This window comes from Triturus cristatus, chromosome 4_1 (genome assembly GCF_964204655.1).
Source record: "Triturus cristatus chromosome 4_1, aTriCri1.1, whole genome shotgun sequence".
In the NCBI taxonomy this organism is placed as follows: Eukaryota; Metazoa; Chordata; class Amphibia; order Caudata; family Salamandridae; genus Triturus; species Triturus cristatus.
In genome coordinates this window covers 475,805,741-475,824,225 of record NC_140585.1, presented here as the reverse complement: position 1 = coordinate 475,824,225, position 18,485 = coordinate 475,805,741, and positions in this window count along the sequence as shown.

Genomic DNA, 18,485 nt, shown 5'->3' with positions numbered 1-18,485 from the left:
CCTGCATGCAAAAACATGACCACAATCATCAAATAACACTCAAAGCGTCATGGACTTCAAATACCCCAGATGTGATGGGTTGTGGAATGGACATTAAAAAATACTTTAACTTTGATGACATCATAGAATATTATGTCACATGACCTTTAAAGCTATAATAAGTGCACAATTAATATAATAGCACATCAGTGACTTAGACAAATACATGTCTATTTTATGTATCATCTGTATTTTCATAGGTCAATAGCTTGAATAGGAACAATGCTATTAAATAAGAGCATTTTCTATGATTAAAACATTTGGATTTATCACCACTTGGAAGGTGCTGCTGCTCTTGCTAAGGATAAAGGTATTGCTCAGAGAGATAATCTTTATGTATTCACCATTATGAAAAATCATAAGTTGTACATGTCACTTTTTTCCTTTATTCAAAAGAATCTTCATTGCTCATCTGAATTTAGTGTATAAAACTACCTCACAGTTTGAGAAGCAGAAAATAACTATTGCTCATCAGAAGACTGTTTAACTCATGCTTTTGGGGCCACGTTTGCCACATCTGAGGCCAGGGGTCCCAACAGCATTCAATTGTGGATATCTAGGCACCTTTAGCACCACCACCAAAGATCCGGAACTAGAGGGGCACCACTGGAAGGGTTATGACTCACTCAGGCTAAGTCCAGGTGCAGTTCCAGATAATTGGAGCCTTTTCTGTCCTTGAGGCTCTCATCAGGAGGTCAGTCAACTAGTCACTATTGTAGTCCAGGGTTCAGCAGTAGAACAGAGCTCAAAGAGCAGGGCAGGCCTCTGAGAGTTCAAGGCAGATTTCAAACAGCAAAGCAGTCCTTCCAAGCACAGCAAAGCAGTCTTATGAAGTACACAGCAGACCACAGCTGAAGGCAGTCCTCTGAGATTCCTTCCTCAAGTCCAGAAAGTGAACTTAAAAGTCGGCCTGAGGGTCCAATTAATATATCTGGCGCCTCCTTTAAGGTAGGAGAAATATCTAGAGAATTCCCTTTGAAGTACTTGAAGTATCCTGCTACCTCTGCCCTAGTTCCAACCAGGCTGCATGAACAATGCAGGGGTGACAAGTCTTTTATATGAAGGCAAAGCACAGCCTATTCAGTTGCAGGCAGGGCTGTGCCCAGGTTCGTCCGCCCCGTCCTGCCAGCTGATGGCCAATCCAGGAAAAAATATTCTCTCTATATATTTTTTTAATTACCCTTTATCTGGTTCTGGGAATGTCCTTTCTTTACTTGCCGAGGCTCCAAGAGGTCTAGGGTGACAAAAGGGTAGTGTCAGGTTCCTTTGAGCGTGCTGGAGACAAGCCCTTTGAAATGTAAGTGGGGCAGGGATTAGCTCTACCCCCAACATCCTGGCAGGGTGGCCTATTCTGCCCAAAATCTTTCCCCTATTATTCACTGACTGTGCCCAATATGCATTCTAATGTGGTAGCCATTACTAGGCCCAGGCAACTGGAAACTCCCAAAAGGCTTTAGAAGCTTTTGGACAAGAAAATGATAAGTTTCTAAAAGTGAAATTTTCAAAATGGTTATTGAGAATCTGACTTCACCATTAAAGAAGATTTTAAATTATGGATCATTTGAGTCCAAACTTGACTTCCCTATCTGTTCCCAATCAAAGGTAAGCACTTATTAAATGTAATTAATTAACCTAATGTTATTCAATGGGATAGATAGGCCTTGCGGTAGTAAAAAATTAGGAGTTTTTCACTACCAGGTCATGTAAACATAATACGACAAGTACTACATCTTAAATACCATGCACCCTGCCCTTTGGGTTATTTAGGGCCTACCTTAGCGGTGACTTATATCCTGTTATAAAAAGGAAGGTGTGGGCCTGACAAAAGATTTATTTTGCCGGTCGAATTGGCAGTTTTAAACTGCACTTCAGGCTGCAATGACAGCCCCAAGACATGTTTAAAGGGCTACTGTAGTGGGTGGCTTGCCCACCTGTAGCATTTCATTTACAGGCCCTGGGTACATGTAGTACCATATACTAGGGACTTATAACTTGAATAGGTCAACCGGGTGTAAGACAATTTTACACTGTTTTAGGATGGGAGCACAAGAACTTTAGCACTGGTTAGCTGTGCACTTTACCACTGAGTCCTAGTGCCAACAAAAAGTAATTTAGAAAACAGGAGGAGTGAAGGCAAAAGGTTGAGGCAAGACAACACCAAGGATGTCAAGTCTAACAGCGAAATACAAAAGTCACTAAATAGACCTGTTTTAAAGACTGGCCTGGGCAGAGCCTAACTTGGAAGACACCTGCCTACCTGTTGGGGCAAACTGCTACTCTGCATTCTGTCATCGCCGCCGCAGCTCCTGGGCTCCCTTCTGCTGCGTGTCTCCCCCGCCGCCGCCACTTTACATCGCGGACGAGAGCGGGGGGAGACTACAGCCCCCAGAATCCCTTGCGGCCGCTGACGCCGCCAACGCGCCCGGAGGCGCTTAAAAGTTCACGGCTCCCTCGGGGGAGCGGGAAGCCTAACTTGGAAGACACCTGCCTACCTGTTGGGGCAAACTGCTACTCTGCATTCTGTAATCGCCGCCGCAGCTCCTGGGCTCCCTTCTGCTGCGTGTCTCCCCCGCCGCCGCCACTTTACATCGCGGACGAGAGCGGGGGGAGACTACAGCCCCCAGAATCCCTTGCGGCCGCTGACGCCGCCAACGCGCCCGGAGGCGCTTAAAAGTTCACGGCTCCCTCCGCGTTGCGGGACGCGCGCGGGCGACGCCGGGCTAAGCCCGGGCAAAGGGCGGGCCCGTTTAAGCCCGGGTAAGACTGGACTGGGCCACCCCCTGTATATCTGCTGTTGAAAATCTTCTGTCCCACTGTTGATCATCTGATACATCTGAAATCGATTGAGTGGGTGTGTTTGAGCACACTAGCACTGTCATGATGACTAGAGGTAGCAAGACTAAAACCATACCAGGGGTTACTAACGCAATTGGCCCAATTGACCAATATATTACTAGGGCCAACGAGGCAATTAATCAGGGTATGTCTCTTTTGGAACGCAGGGTGTCCCAGGATCTGGCCTTAGCTAGACGTTCCTCCTTAGGCCTTCTGGCATTAGCCAAAACACCTACTAGCCACGGGGAAACTAGGCCCCTAATTGAAGTCCCAGTGGAATTACATTGTGTCCCAAACGTGGTTGATCTTTCAGTATCACTGGCACTCTCGGACACACAACTAAGCGAGTTGCCTGAGAAGATCCTGCCACCAATTATGAGTTCAAGACAGGAGGTATTGACTATTGAGCAGTTAAGAGGGAAGAGGGAGGGCGCTGTACCCAAACGGAAGAAGGCCAAGGTAGTGAATAAATATAAACTTACTAAAAAAAAAACAACCGCTCTTAAGCCCACTAAGAGTGCACTACCTCAGAGCACTTCTATCAAAGCTGTAGCTGATACGACTCCATGCTCTGCGACTCGTAATAATTCTAGCAGGTTGGATAGCTCTGGTGAGGGTTGTAAAGTTTGTGAGATAAATAACCAATTACTACTTCGGCTGGGTGAACTCATTAAGGCACATCTGCAGCCCTTACAACTTTCACTCTCTAACATAGAAAAGCAAATAGCTTCCCTGAAAGCATCATGTATGATCCAGACGAAGGTTGTCTCAGTCCACCCAGGCCAACCAAAAATAGCCAATATAAACTTAACGGCAGGGCCGAAAGCGCCTACTATTACCCCTATTGGCCCTAATTTAAGTCCAAAGTCTCCCCCTGCTCTATTGAAAAAGGGCAATCAACCATGCGAACTTGCTGCCCATCCCACTAGTTCTACCATGGAATCTGCACCTGCTAAACAAGTAGCCCCCTTGCTCCCTAATACCGAGAGTATAGATTCTAGAGGGCTCCATATCCATTTACCACCTGAAGCAGGCCCATATGTTGCAATTCTGACCGGGGTCCCTAAGCTAAATCGAAACACTGAGGAACCGACACTGTCCTTAAAAAATAAGGCACTCCATTGGCTCTCCACTAACAGACCGCTCCCAGCACACTGTCGTAGTAAGATCTTAATGGTGCGTAGGGTACCCTGGCTAGGTAATGAGATGAAATCGATCCGGGGAGATTGTGTCATAGTTAACTTTGATGATCCACGTACGGTTGACTATATTTGCCATAGAGGTATGTGGGATAAGACTGATGGCATAGAAATAAAAAGGCTCTCTTTCTTTTACCCTCCTACAAATAGGTATCTTGATAACCTGGCTAGCAACCGGCCCCATATCAGTACGCGTGGCAGTAGAAAGGAATGGGACGATTGGTATGTACAGGAAGCTAGAAATATAGCCCCCCCTGTAGGCTGGAAAGGTGCTCCAGTTACCAATAGATTTAGTTGTTTGGAAGCAGTGGATTGACCACCACAGCGATTAGGATACGGACTTGAGGGCATTAATCAATTTAGCCCCAAACTTTCACAACCTTTTGAAAGTTTTACAATTAAGGAAAATTGTCATAAACCTCCGTTTTCCCAAACTATTAATCAAGCAATCTTGCAACCTGTAGTTCTATGTTCCTCCCCTTCTTCTCATCTAGGGCTTATTGATGCCCAGTTTTCTACTCCTGCTGAACCTAGTCAACCAGCCGTATTCCCGTCCTCTTTTGACCACTTAGGCACCGGTATTAAGACTGCCCACGATCCTATGGGTAGCCTCAAGATTCTTAGCTGGAACTTGGCTGGCATCCAAAGGAAATTGAGCATCCCTGACTGGAATGTTCTAGTGGGGAACCATGAGATTTGCTTATTCCAAGAGACTTGGAGTCTGGATCCTCTATATCGAGTTGGCTATACTACGCATTTTGTTCCAGCAGTGCCACCAAGAAACGGGAAGGGTCGCCCTTCGGGAGGCCTTCTTATCTGGGTAAGCATTGACTTAAATTGTAATATAAAACCTAAACAAATCAATAGCCCTGATATTCTAGGAATATCCTTGAGAGGCCCCAGTAGAGGCTTAAAGCTTGACCTGTATAACATATATGTTAGAGGTACCAAACATGGGTCTATGTCCCCGATAGTGGCAATCCTAGAAACGGAGCTTAGAGAACACACAGCTGGTGCTCAAGTCCTGGTGGCGGGTGACTTTAACTGCACCTATGAGCCACTACAGTTGGGTGACACCTTTGACTTGGGTGAGGACGATGCTAGATGGGGAATTCCTGCTCTAACAATCCCCCCGATCAAAAAATGGTCCCAATGCGCGATCCAGCTCAATGCCCTTTCGCTGGAGTTTGGCTTACGAGCCACAAATGGCCGCACAACCTCAGACACCATGGGTGCCGTCACATATAACAGAATTAATCACACCTCAAGGATCGACTACATCTTGTTAGATTTTAAACTTTGGGGTTTGGTACAGGATATGGTAGTTTTACCCTCAGTTGATAGTGACCACAACTCACTTTCCCTATCCCTTAAAAATCCTTGGATTAGTAATCTCATTAAAAACCCTTCCAAACTAACCCAGAACGTTTCAGTCTCCGCATGTGGGAGACGTTTAAAGTGGAATATAGTATCAGTAGACGAGACCAAACTCAATACTATAAATACTGTCCTTTTAGCCTCACAGACGAAGTTGGACAGTTTTGATTTGGCTTTGTCTAATCCTGAAAAAGCTACATCTGTTTTCGAGGAAGCACTCACGATAATTGGGAATGTATTCCTGAAAAGGGAGTCCTCTTCTAAAAATGTGGTAATTCGAAACCCAAGAGGAACATGCGAATGGTACACATCGGCTTGTAGGCACGCAAAAACTCTCTTGATTGGGGCTATAAGAAGCAAATCCCAAGTAGCTATACAACGAGCTAGAAACAACTACAAACAACTACTAGTTAGTGCTAAGAAGGACTGGGAAGAAGATTTTTGGTGCTCTCTAAAAGAGGCAAGCCAAGGGAAAGATCCAAGGCACTTCTGGGACATAATCAGGAAAAAAAAAAGACCAGACTCTGACCTTATAACTTGTAATATCTCTAGTCAAGTCTGGGTCAACCACTTTGCTAAGCTGTACTCTTCCCCTTCTAACAACACTATTATTGGCACTCCCAAGGATGACCAGGAAAGGAAGGTGTCTTCAGTAAATTGTGACTCCCAAATAAGAAGAGCTGAGCATGTTACTGATATAACTGATATCACTCCAGCACAAAAGGATTGGGAGTTAGACCTATTAAACTTTGATTCCACCTTCTCCATAAAAGAAATAGAGCATGCCATTAGTACCATTAAGCCCCAAAAGGCGGCGGGGCCAGATGGTATCCCCGGCGATCTGTTACGCTCTGATGTCCCGAAATGGGCTAAAATTATTCACTGCTTGCTTATTGCAATTTCCAAGGGTGCTCGAATCCCCTCATCCTGGAAAGTGGCTGAGGTCGTACCCATCTTTAAAAAAGGGGCGAGGGACGACCCAGCTAACTATAGACCCATAAGCCTGCTGGACATAACTCAAAAGGTGGTCGGTAAAGTATTGCTGCTTAGAATATCACAATGGATTAGAGATAATAACATCCTTTCCGACTACCAGGCAGGCTTCAGAGCAGGCACTGGCACAATAGAACAAGCATTCAGACTTCTCTTAATATATTGGAAGGTGGTGGTCATAGGCAAAGGCAGTCTTTATCTTGCGTTTATTGACCTGAAGACTGCCTTTGACCTCGTCCCTAGGCTGAGTCTTTGGAGAGTGCTTGGTGACATGGGGTTACCCCATTATATTTTACGATTAATTGTAAGACTCCATGAAGACACTTTTGCCCAGATTAGATGGGGACCAGAAGGCGAGAAGACTAGTAGAATTCCGGTTGAGAGAGGGGTCCGTCAGGGATGTGTTCTTGCTCCCACCCTTTTTTCACTATATGTCAACGGAGTGGTCGAGCATCTGTTGAAAGACCCATCAGATGAACCTTCCCTGGCGGGTGAGCGCATACCGACCCTCCTCTTTGCGGATGACACGCTCTTACTGTCTAAATCCCCGATGGGCCTCCAAAAATTGCTTAACAACTTCCAGCATTTTTGTGTACAAAGGGGCTTGATTATCAATACTGAAAAAACCAAGTTCCTGGTGATGAACCCCCCCAAAAAAAAATCTGTTCGTTCCCCACAATTGAACGCTATACCCTTGGGGAGGGTGGATGTATTTGACTACTTGGGAATTCGATTGTCACATAATATGCAGTGGGCTCCCCATCTAAGCAAAATGTTACTAGCACACAAGAGGGTAACAGGGGCACTTTTGAAAGAGCAGCGCGCCTGTGCATCTAGACCTATTGCCCCTGTCATTGAAATCTATGCTGCTAGGGGAGTCAGTTCTGCTCTCTATGGGGCCGAACTCTGGGGCTCATATAATATCAGTGAGTTAATTAGATCTGAGAGGAAGTTCTATAGAGCGATTATGTCACTTCCTCAGGGCACTCCAATGATCCCGTTGCTGTTAGATTTGGGTTGCCAACCCATTAGCGATCTAGCAAAACTTCGCCCACTACTCTTATGGGCCAGGTTGTGGAGAGTCCCTGAACTGGCAAAATATGCAAAGGGCCTTTCCGAAGTAATGTCATCCCCTGGGTGGCACAAGATAAAATGGCTGCGAGACTTGAAAGCCCTTTTATGTGATTTGGGTCTAAGTGAAGCCTGGGAGAATAGGTCCTCACCTCCGAAAGCATTCTTGAAGAAATTATTTTGGAACTGGATCGCGACCCAGCGGAATACTAATAACGCCTTGGGCAGCCTCACGGAGGACTTCCTGAAATTCAAGGACTTACCTTTCCGGGAACCATACCTAGATATCATCGAAAGACCCTTTGATAGGTCCCTCTACTTCAAATTTAGAACTGGTTCTCTTCCTCTGCGTGCGTTTACCTCTCGGTGGAAATCCAATGATCAGATCACTGATCTCTGCCCATTTTGCACGTCCAGAGAAGAGACTGTGGCACACTTTCTATTTGAATGTAAGGAGTATGCTCACCCAAGAAGCAGATGGCTAAAGCATTTGTGTCGCTTGTTGGGAACTAGGCACCATGTTGAAGCATTGCGCATTTTAATGTCGGACTCCCGCCCTTTTTATGCTTGTGTTCTGGCAAAATTTTTAGCATGGGCATGGGCCATTAGAAGTAAAAGGCTAAAAACACTTGTTTAATCCCTTTTAATATGATGATGTATTTATTTATTTTTACTGAAAAGGTATACTTTTAGATGAACTTATAATCAAATTTCTCTGTAAATTTTTAAATTGTGATGCTTTTATGATAATTTTTATCGAAATAAAGCCTTTTTGACTTGACTTGACTTGACTAAATAGACCTGTGCTCAAATCCCTAGTAGCTATGGTGCAGGGCAGCCAAACTTAATTTAGAGGTAATGTATAAAGTTTTTATGCATTACTCAAATGGTAGTAAAGTCAAAACAGCACCCAAGAAAAATACCAGGCCCATTTGGAAAATGTATATTTTAATACATAAAAGGACACCACAATGACAAAAAGACAGTACATAGAACTAAAGATATGAGTTTTTAAAATGGAAGTCAAAAATAATGCAAAAATCACTAAGTTCCAACAGTGGGTATCTGGTGGCGCCAGAACATGTCAAAGTCAAAAGTTAAGGCTGAGCACAATTGCTCGCTGGTTGAATAAAGAGAGTAGGTTGATCCTTTTGGAAAGTGTCCCGTCTGACTTAGAAAGTTTTGTGAAGAACAAGTGGTCATCAACCAGCCATCAGCATGGCAAGCAGCAAGCTATAGCCACAGTAAGGTTCAACAACAGCAGGGTGCTGGAGAGCAGGGTACCAGTGTAGTTGTTGACAAAGGTGGGGAAGTTCAGAGCAGTCAAAATGGAGACTGTGCCCAGGACAGCCTAGAAAATGATAGGAGATGGCTCGGCCTCTGTCTTGGGGAAGCCTTGAACATTTGTACTTAGAAACCTTTCTGGAAATCTAAACTCCTTCAGCAGGCAAACCAGCAAGTTGGATTCAACCAGTGATTCATCAGACAGCAGTCCCAGTCTCTTGCCAGGTCTTCAGAGAAAAAGTGAAATCTAATATCAATGACATTTCAACAATCAACCTAAATTAGAATTAAAACACAAAACAAAATAAAAAACAAAGTCGAGTCACACAATTAATCTTCCAACCAAACCACATATTACTCTTCCAGAATGCCCACTCACATTGTCATATCACGGTATATTAAATACAACACAGCTTGGTATCTCCATTTTGTTACGAGTAGCATTTCCATCCAGCTACTCCTACTTCCCATATGTGTTTTCATGATCATATAGCTATGTATTAAATACAAATACACTTTATATCTTCATTATCGTTCAAGAACCAATACCTGTTGGATCCATATGTGCCTACCACACAATTTGTAACACCACAATCCCCAGGTTCAGCTTGGTAAACAATCCTGGTTAGTGATCATTAGAATATTTTAAGAAATGTGCAGGACACATTTAGTGAAACAATTAAAAGCTGTATATCCACCTGTCAATGTCCAAACTTTGTTATCAACTGACACAATATTTATATTGACATTAGTGCCACATGCCCACACTTAAAGTGGCCCACACCTTTTCCAGGCCCAAACTTTGAGTTACCTCATACATTTGGATGCCTCTTGAAAGCAAAGAGGAGAAGAGAAGTTGAAATTGCCAGATGTCACCAAAAGCCAGGTTTTTTAAACAATTGTACTTATCTTCTTGCTACAATTACCAAATGTTGAAACACATACAATCCTGGATTGTTTCCTTCTCTCCACAGTCAAACTCTGACAATCACTATACCACACCTGCTTCAAAGCCCTTCTAATAATTTTTTTCTCACATCCACATGCTCTTAGCCTGCCGGATAGTTTCTCAGCCGCCCTAAGAAAATCCACCCCTTTTGACCAATTTCTCCGAGCTTGAAAGTACTGCCCAAAAGGAAGATTGTCCATAACGTCTCTAGAAGGTGTGCTAGTGTAATGAAGAAGTGCATTTCCATTTGTCTTTTTCTTGAAAAGACTAGTATAAAGTTAATCAACTTCTACCCGGATTAGCAAATCCAGAAAGTGTATTCCATCATTATTTATTGTAATTTTAATTGGAAAACAGCCAACCGAACTCTTCCATCAGAGAGGAACACTCCAGACTAAATTGACTCCCTGGTCATCCGATTAGCATTAAAATGATGAATGGAAGGACAGGGAAAGCTGAGCAGGCATGTTGCCTCCTGAACCCGCATGGAAATCTTATGCTCACAGAACCCCGCCAAACCAGAAAGAACCCTGGAATTGAGAGGCACTAGAGACTGCAATGATGTATGGGAAGGCTGATTGGCCCTATAAGTATGAGAGAAAACACCCACCCGCACTAGCCTGCTCTTTACTGCTGGGGAGAATGAACTTCAGATCCTTTCCACAGTTGAGTGTTGTTGGGTGGATGACACCAGTCACTCTGCCCTGTGGCGTGGGAGATGGGGAATATTTTTGTTTGTTCCTGAGTCTTCCCCACCTGATGAAAACTCACTTGCTCATATTTAATGCAACTATACCCACCCACTCCTACACACATCACCATTAGCAGCCTTACCGGGTCAATACACTATCCTGACATGAAATGGGAGAGCATATGATCTATGAGGAAACAAGACAAAATGCAGGCAAACCTCAGATGTAGAGGGGTTGACATAGCTCTGCTCCAAGAAACAAACCTAGACCAAGTGTGAGTCCCACAGCTGAGGAAGAGATCGAGGGGACAAGAACATGTCTCGGGATTCTCTGTGTTCTCCCGGTGTGTGCTGATCTGGGTTAAACCAGAAATACCCTTTCAGGCATCCTATACCCGCATTGATAAAGAAGGTAGATACATGCTGGTTTGGGAAACATTGGATGACATATGAGGGGTGGTGGGTGGTGTATATGCATCAAATGTTGGCCAGACACAATTCCTTGATATGCTATCCATGGTGCTAGCACAGGATGCGATACCAAAGGGGATGATGGACGGCGCGTTTGAGCCAATCAAACACTCACCCTCAGTCAACTGATCTGGGTCTAATCCATCATCATTCTTTTTCTCACTCTACCACCCCAGTTCAGACATGGCCATATGCAAATCAGTCTGACCCTGTGCCTCATGGGAACAGTCCAGCCCGAACTGCCAAGCCATGTCTTCCCTGGACCGGAAACAAGCATCCTGGGACCGGTTTCGGGTTCATAACCCTCATCAGCCAGGTTATCTTGAATCCAGTGGCAAAGTGAGCAAGGGACCCACGTCTGGGCATACCCTGCCAACCCTGTACTCTAAACTGGGGTGAATGTATGACATTGTTCTGCATTCTGTCCATCAATTGTTGTTATTGCAGCTAGCACAGGATGCACCACTGCAGTCCAGTCAGTCTTATGGTTGTCTTCCTCTAAACATTTTGCCTTACTTCTCCATTTCTGCTGATCTCATTTTTGTTGGCCGCAGAACATTGTGCACTTCATCACTGCTTTCCAAAGTTCCTCTTCAGAAAAGAATGATTCCTCATCCGGAAGCAAAAGACATGGAAATTGCCTGGTATTTTAGATCTCTCACAGTTACAGATTCTGTTAAGGCATACAAAAAGAATCTAACCTGTTTAATGAGGCCAATAGAAAACAAATCATATCAACATTAGCGGAGAGAAAAGCTCAAATTTTTTGAAAGGCAAATAAAGAGAAGTTGTTCCAAAGAATGTTTGGAAAAAAGAAAAAGAGAAATAGAAGAAGGAAATGGGATACCATAGTTTAAAATTAGCTAGATGCCAAAATGGGAAATTTTGTGTAAACAAAAGGAGAAACCAGTTTAGAAAAAGACTAAATGGGATAAGCAACTGTGAACACACATTCAACGTTTTGGGAGGACCTGTTCAAATGTTAACAATGGAATAGGCAGTTATTGCTGGAGTTTATTTTGTGTTGACATGATGCTTATTTTCAGTTAGCTGCTGATCAGGAGGTTGTTTGCTTATTAGCTTTATTGTTTCCTAAAACATATTATGTGAATAACATATATGCTTTAACCATGACACAACCTTATAAACGCACTTGATGTACTAATGATGGGGCACAATCAGTGGGAGGCATTTTTGGAGTAATTATACAGCCAGTAGGAGTCATTTTGAATGATGAGGCAATTAGAAGTTAATTAGCAGTAGCAGATAAACTGGCTACTAGTACATACGGTGCTTTGCTGGTATTAACTCAATTAGTTGCTATTAGATCAATGGCTTTGCAAAATCAATTAGCTTTAGATATTTTGCTGGCAGAGTAAGCAGAATCTGTAAAATGTTGAGGGCTCAACATTGTTGCTCTTATATCCCGACAAGAGTAGAAAGATTGAAGAATTTGCATAACACATTTCTGACCTGAAACCAAAGTTAGAACATTTAGAGACCAATAGTGAATTAGGGAGTTTAGGAAAAGGAGCTTCTGTCATTGGCAATTGGTTTGCAATAGTAGGAGGAGGACCTTTTAGAGTCATGTTGAGACCTGCGTTGCTCATTGGTAATTGCTTAATATGCTTATATGCTTTGTAACAAGGAGTTAGATGTTATTGGGAAGAGGGAAGGAAGAAGAATCAAGAAAGACTAAAAGAAGATCAAAAAAGAAATATAAATAAAAGAGAGAAAGAATAGAAAATATAAGGAGTTGAAGGAAATTTAAAACCTGAAAAATAAAAGAATGACTGAGAGAGAATAAAAGTACACTCTAAAGATGTATTTATGAAGAAGAAATTGTGATGGTTTTCCACCCATCGGAGTAGAGGGGAGAAAATCGGCCAGAGTAAAATTGCATTTGCAAACAAAAAAGCTTTTAAATAATAATGCACGTGGCTTACGTTTAATTAGCACATATACTAAATTAAAAGAAATCTTAGTAGGCAATCATACTTGATGATAAGCCTGTGAGTATAGCAAATAAGTGCTGACTTAAGTTAGCTTAACTGTTGATGGCATGTTAACTGAACATAATGCATTTACATTCAAAGGTCTGCTTTCATGTTGAATCTTTATTTGCACAAGATGTATTTCTCTCTTTTCTGCAGATGTTGTAACCTTCCAGAAGCCGTCTGTTAGCTAGTGAGTTGGCACTTGTTTGGTATTCAACAACAGATAGTGAGATTCTCACCAGGAGGCGAGGAGGCAACAGGAAGAATGAGTCATGATAAGAACAGTATGGACTACAGATTGAGAAATTTGTATCTTTTCAAGGTCTAATGTCTAAAGTCTATTGTAGCAGTCTGAGAAAATGGGTAGTGTTCCTAAGCCCAAGAGTTTGCTAAAATTTTAAAGGAGGATGTAGAAGACGAAAGGAAATAATGTTGCAACATAGAATACTGTGTTTATATTAGTGCGTGTTTCTAGAGTAGCGGCCAGATTCCTTCCCCGAATGTCTGATTGGAGACTTATCTTTGAGTTTTTGATATTTCTTTTCATGGCAGGTTCCTTTACTTTTTTCATTGTTAGTCTGCTGATTTAGAGCGGAGAATACTTTACAGTTTATTATGCAAAGGCTTTATGACTGCGCATTGATTCTCTCATCACAACTCTTTAACGAGTATCTGAACTGACACCTTATTTTCACTTTATTCTAAAATATTTAGATTAGGGAACTTTCTTTATGGAACACGCTTGCTGCATTATAACAATACTTCCTATTATTTTGACTAATGTATTATTTTACTTCATATTGAAATATCAATTATTGGACTATGTTAAATTCTAATGAGAATACTTAAATAATAACTCTTGCTGAATAAAATTAGGGTTTAAATCTTTACTCTCCCATTTTGACTGCCACTAATCTTTTCAAACATAGGCAGGAGGTTAAGGCGTGACACTGTATTGGTTGTTCTTTTGATGTGTGCAGAACCTTCATGCCGTGGTGGTGATTTTCTTGTAAATTATTTGAAAGAACTTCGTATTTCACTGGTCTTTCTTAGTGTGAGCGGTGATTCGGCCTGTCGAGGTCCAGGTCTCTACTTAGGAGTTCATTTCCGGTTAAAGGAAACTTTTACAGAATTTTGAACAGAAAGCACTTCAAAAGAACAACTGATACAGTGTGGCGCCATAACCTCCTTCCTATGTTTGAAAAGAATTGTGGCATTCAAAATGGAAGAGTAAAGAATTAAACCCTTCAAGAACGAGTACCTACCAATTGACTTAGATTACACTTTGTCAAAGCCTCAGCACTTTCTTCTTTTTCACCATCGAGGGATTAATAGACGCTGAACTCAGACACTGCTGAGGGACAGTTAACATTGATTTACCCCATTAGCTCTTAAGTTCATTCCCAATGTACAGCATCTCTCCAAAATTATTATAAACCACGTGTTATGGGAGTGCTTGTTGTACAATATTTCAGAAAACAATCGATGTAATGTTTATTGTTTGTTTTGTACTACTATTCAAATCAATTGTATGCACTAATTGTGATTGTTTTTCATCACATAACTGCACTTTATTGTTTATACTTGTTTGTACTAAATAGTGTACCGTCTATCTCAGACTATAGAAATGGTTAAAATTATTCAATAAAACTATGATGTAATGGTTAAATAAAAAACAAGGACCAAGGAATTCAGATATTGGCCCTTAGTCTGTTTAATTCAGAGTATGTGGCCAACAAAATCTTGGCCAGCACTAACCCGGCTAAGACAATTTTCTCCCTGCTCAAGGGCATGAAAAGTGCGGGTACATCTTCGGTCTCCCCGATTGTTTCTAACCACCAGTGTAATGAGTTGGCTCATTACTTTGTGAACAAAGTTGAGCAGATCTATCTCAATCTGCCTGCGGGGGATCTGATTGCTGGGTTGGAGGTCCCACGGCGGGTAACAGCTTGTTATCCTTTCCTCCCTTATCACCTATGGAATTCGAGGCACTTTGCCTGAAAATCAAGTCAGGATCTCCGGCGGATCATCTGACCCCTGCCCTTTTTCGCCAGCTTCACCCCCTGATCTCCCCTTGGGATATTGACCTGGTTAATCTGTCCCTGGCATCTGCAGTTGTCCCCAGGGCATGGAAAAGTCATCCCGTTACTTAAAAAATCTTCTTTGGATCCTGCGGAACCAGGCAATTACCGGCTAATTTCCTAGCTGCCTTTTCTGGCAAAGGTGGCGGAATCCCACGTCAACTCCGCCCTCTCCGAGTGCATCGAACAGAATGCCATTCTGGATCCATCTCAGCACAGCTTCCGAGCGCGGCATGGGACTGAGGCCGCATTGCTGGTAGTGACGGAAGCTATCAGGGACAGCCTGGACGGCGGTGATTCAGCGGCCTTGGTCCTTTTGGACCTAAGTGCTGCTTTTGACACCATCTCCCATGCGATCTTACTAACTCGTCTTCAGGAAATAGGCATCAGGGATGGGGCTCTGGCTGGTTTCACTCCTTCTTAGAGGGGAGGTCCTTTCAAGTGTCTGTGCCACCATTCCACTCACAGGAGTTTGCTTTGCGTCAGGGGGTACAGCAGGGCTCAGTTTTGAGCACTCTTCTGTTGAATATCTATGTTCGCCCCCTGGCCGCAGTAGCAAAAGATAGAGGGTTGTCACTGGTGTCGTTCGCCGACGACACCCAATTGGTGATCAGGTTTTCTAAGAACTGTGGTGACAATTTGGTTAAATTCAAGGAGGACCTCTTAGCAGTGGCAGACTGGATGGCGGCCAACTTCTTGCAACTGAACGCTAGCAAGTCGGAGATTTTACTGTTCGGGAAGGATCGCGAGTTATGGTCTGAACAGTGTTGGCCCGGAGCGTCTGAAACCCGCCCCCATACCCAAGGAGGTTGTGAAGAACTTGGGGCTGTGGCTCGATCAGGGTTTGACGTTCGACTCTCAATCCAAAGCAGTGGCAGGGGTGTGCTTTGGGCTTTTGCGTGGTTTAAAACCATTGCTGGGTTTCTTCCCTCCCAAGGTGCGACAAACCATAGTCCAGGCTTCTATTCTGTCCAGATTGGACTATGGGTACGCCCTTTATTTGGGCGCCAATAAGGCCAGTATCAAGTGCCTGCAGAGGGTTCAGAATGCTGCAGCACGTTTGTTAGTAGCACTCCCAAAGTCTTGTTCAATTGCTCACACACTCCCCAAGCTGCACTGGCTGCCCGTCGAAAAACGCATTCAGTTTAAGGCGCTCTGTATGTCGCACAAGATCTTGTCCGGTCAGGCCCCCTTGGGGCTGTCCAACTTGCTCGAGTTTTATGTTCCGCAGAGCCTATTATGATCGGCTGACCGTGCGCTGGTCTATATTGCCCGTGTTTTTAAAGCTAGAGCAGGCGGCCGTTCCTTTCGTAGTCTGGTGGCAAAACTCTGGAATTCGTTGCCTGTCCCCACCAGAGTAATCCAGAATCATCTGGCCTTCCATAAAGCCATAAAAATCTGGCTTTTCCCCGGCCTTCTTGGTTAACATCTCACTTCTTTCTCCTTGGCGTATGTCTTAGGTTTGGGTCGCGCTGGGATGTCCCGTCGCTGGGGCAGCCATGCGCAATACAAATCTGACTAATAATAATAATAACAATTAAATAGCAGCATTCAAAGTGGTAGCCTGGTTCTTATTTGTACTAGCTTTAGAAAGTAGGCATTTTCTTGTCCCAACCATTTGGTGCCTGATGCCAGTGCCCTGGGTCACTGGCCTGTAAATAGCTTAGCTATTACGAATTATGTATTTCTCCCAGACAGTAATACAAATGAGGGACTAAGCATTGGCAGGATGGGCCAGCAAGGATGGTTGGGGGTGAGCTGTTCTTTGCTTTCCTTATATTTCAAAGGTCTGCCTCCAGCACACACACAAAAGAACCTGACACTAAGCTTTTGGTACTCCAGACTTCTTGGAAGCTTGGCAGGGGGAGGGAAGAACTTTCCAGAACCAGATGTTTGGGTAGCCTAGAAGATTTCCCCACTTCAAGGACCTGTGGACTACAGAAGGTCGGCCTTGTCCCCAAGATGACTGGTCTACTGCTTGAAGCCTGCCTTGTTCTTCAGAGGACTGCCCTGCTGCTACAAGAGGACTACCTTGCTGCCTGAGGCCTGCCCTGCTCTCTGAGACGGAAGACTGGATGTGCTTCCTTTATTCTAGGCTAACATGAGTGACTCCAAGGACCAGTTGGCTGACCTCCTGTTCTGAGCTTAAGGGACACAATAAGCTCATGGGGCCTACCTGCAACTGCCCAGCTGAGCTGTTGCAACTGGATCTGCCAAAGCCCTGCTGGCCTCTGGTAGAATAAGTGTATGATCTCCATGCTGTGTCACTCCAGGTCTTAGAAACTTGTCTGACATCAGAGTGCACTCCTCTGTGAAGACAAGGTGAAAACCTGATGTTTTGGGTTCTTCGTAAGCACGAACAAGTCCGTTCATGCCAAGAATCTGCAGCCCGCGACAACTCTATCAATGTGAAGCTCTGGTGAATCAGACTCTTTGTGCTACAGTGACCTCCAGCGATGACTGGCACTGTGACATCTGCACTTCACGCTACAGCAATGACAGCCCTTTGAGACTGCCAATGTGAAGCACCAGCAATGACCATCTGCAACATCCGACCAGATATTTGCATGACAGTGATGACCCTCCGCGATGTCAGGTCTGCTCTTTGCACTACAGCGACAACCATCTGCAGCTCTCTCACAGCCTCCTCCTCTGCTAAAGGAACTCTTCACGCCGGACTTTGAGAAGGTAACTTTTCCAGGTGGACTAACCCAGTCCCCAACCTGGCTGATGCTCTATCCTGGTTGGCCTCAACTTGTGACTTTCCCCCGGTATAGCACAACCAGATGACTGCGAGTGGTACTTTTCGGTGCTATGTCTTCCTAAAACTTTGAAATGGCATAACTCCAGTTCTTCAGCTGAATTGTTGTCATTCCGGTATCTTTTTAATTGTTACATTGTACTCTATTTTTCTAAAGTGGTGTGTGGCTTTTTCTGGTGCTGGATTTTCACTTTATTACGGTTGGTCTGCTGCATAAATACTTCTCACACTGCCTCCAAGTTAAGCCTGAATGTTTTTTTTGCCAAGCTACCAGAGGTTTAGCGCAGGTTAATTTAGTGACTTTTGGAGCTCAACCTGACAAGGATTGTGGTTGTTGCTTGAGAAGGGTTAACACTCCCCTCAACCAATAACTTGAATAATGACAGAAAAAGTTCAAAAGTGACTTGACCTTCAGGAGAACAGTCAACTGTGACTGCTGTGACAATTAACTTTGATTTATTAAGCTTGGAATAATAAAAGGCGAGACCTTTGCCAGTGAACATGTTCCAACAGCTTCTTCTATATGCACAGATAAAAGTGATTCACTGGAGAGCACCCTGAACATCTACTAAGAAGAAGGATGCCTATAATATCTTTTAAGCCAAAATGGAAACGTGGATGTTTAAACTCCGTGATTCCAGGTGTTGAGTCTACCACTGCCATTATTAGAAGTGCATTAGCCCACACATAGTTGATGAAAACCTTCAAATTTGATCCAACAAATCATCAGATTAAAT